The sequence below is a fragment of the Mandrillus leucophaeus genome, unplaced genomic scaffold (assembly GCF_000951045.1).
Source record: "Mandrillus leucophaeus isolate KB7577 unplaced genomic scaffold, Mleu.le_1.0 Scaffold586, whole genome shotgun sequence".
In the NCBI taxonomy this organism is placed as follows: domain Eukaryota; kingdom Metazoa; phylum Chordata; class Mammalia; order Primates; family Cercopithecidae; genus Mandrillus; species Mandrillus leucophaeus.
Window position 1 is genome coordinate 780,234 of NW_012106319.1, and position 1,949 is coordinate 782,182.

At 29.3% G+C, this 1,949-nt stretch overlaps 1 pseudogene; it reads left to right on the plus strand.

Annotated features, from left to right (window-relative positions):
* The first annotated feature begins 474 nt into the window (after window positions 1-474).
* Window positions 475-1,949, plus strand: part of LOC105553203 — a 35,579-nt pseudogene continuing 34,104 nt past the window's right edge.

Below are 1,949 nucleotides of genomic sequence, written 5' to 3' on the forward strand. Positions count from 1 at the left end.
TCTAGGAAGAATGACTGTTTTTTACATATATGATCATATTAGTATTGCCATGAAATTGTTTTACCAATTTGATAGAGGCAATATATGAATTATATGAATGTGCTGTTTTTCCTTGCACACTAGTTTTATTAATATTTCTCTTTTTCAGAAATAATTATCAATACATTTTTTTCTTTTAAAATAATTTTCTATTTTTATTTCTATTCTTTGCTTATTAAATTTTGTTGAACTTTTCCTCCTGTATATTATTTTCTTTCTTATTTTTCCCCTAGTAATTCAACAACCACTGTTGTCTCTAATTTTTATTTTCAAATGTTTTGACTTTTCCTCTTGTGATCTATTTTGTTGTGTATGCTAAGCTAAATCTTATTGACCTCACATTGACTTTAATTCTGACCTTTGTCAGTGATTCACGATGTTTTTAGACGATGTATAAATGATAGTGTAAGAAATTCAATGTTTTCTTCTGGAACCATGGGAATGGTGATGGGGCTTGGATTTCAGGAGCAGTAATAACGGCTGGTACTTGAAAGAAAGACATTTTATTAAATTTTCTGTAAACCTTAAGAAATTGATTATGTTTGCCATTGTAGTGCATTATTTACCCTTACTTTTAAAATCCAAATGTTTAAAAGTCTATTTTAAGAATAAATGGGTGATTCTTCTTTATATTTAAGAGTACCCTATTTTCTTTAAGATTGCAGGTAGTTTTGTGGCTGAAAAATTAGTTCAACCATTGTGGAAGACAGTATGGCAATTCCTCTAAGGCCTAAAGACAGAGATACCATTTGACCCAGCAATCTCATTGCTAGATATATACTCAAAGGAATATAAATTTTTCTATTATAAAGTCACATGCACATGTACTTTCATTGCCACACTGTTCACAATAGAAAGACATGGAATCAACCTAAATGCTCATTAATGGTAGAATGGATAAAGAAAATGTGGTACATCTACACCTCAGATTACTATGCAGCCATTTAAAAAAAAAAAAAAGATTATATTCTTTGCAGAAACATGAATGGAGCTAGAGGTCATTATTTTTAGCAACTAACACAGGAAAAGAAAACCAAATACCACATGTTCTCACTTATAAGTGGGATCTAAATGATGAGAACACAGGGACACATAGAGCAGAACAACACACACTGGGCCCTATTGGAGGGTGGGGAGTGAGATAAGAGAGAGGATCGTGAAAAATAACTAACGAGTACGAGGCTTAACACATGGGTGACAAAACACTCTGTGCAACAAACCCCCATCACACACGTTGATCTATTAACAAACCTGCACATGTTCCCAACAATTAAAATTAAAATTAACACAGTAATTCATTGGGATGAGCTTGTATGTTTTATTTTAGGCTTTCCATACACAAACATGAAATATGCTTCCATTTTATTTCATTTTCTTCAATAGCGGCTTTGCAGGTTTTATTTTACTCATATACATCTTAAATGTTTCTTCTTAGATTAATTCTATAAGCCTATATAATCAGTACATCTTTTTACTTTTGTTTTTTTATTGCTATTATAAATGAGCTTATTTTCAACCCATCAAATATTCAAGTGTTATAATTAATAACTTTAAGGAAATTTATTCAACTCTATTCATATTTGTCCAAAAATTATATTTTTCATTTATTTTGGGGGTAGCAACCTTGTGATTCCACATTGGTGATTTTACTATTCAAAAATATTTACAGTATGTTTTCAAATATTTATACCTATTTTTATACTTGATATTGGATAAAAGATTGTTAATTATGTAATATGTTAGATTAACTGAATCACTCACATTTTTTATTTAGCTTAGTTTATTTTGTTTTCATGTCTTCTCTCATGTACAATTATTAAATCTCTTTTATTTATTTTATAGGTTTCTGTTTTCTACAAATTCTAATTATTCATCATTTAGGTTAAGTTTCATTTTCTACAATATCAGTT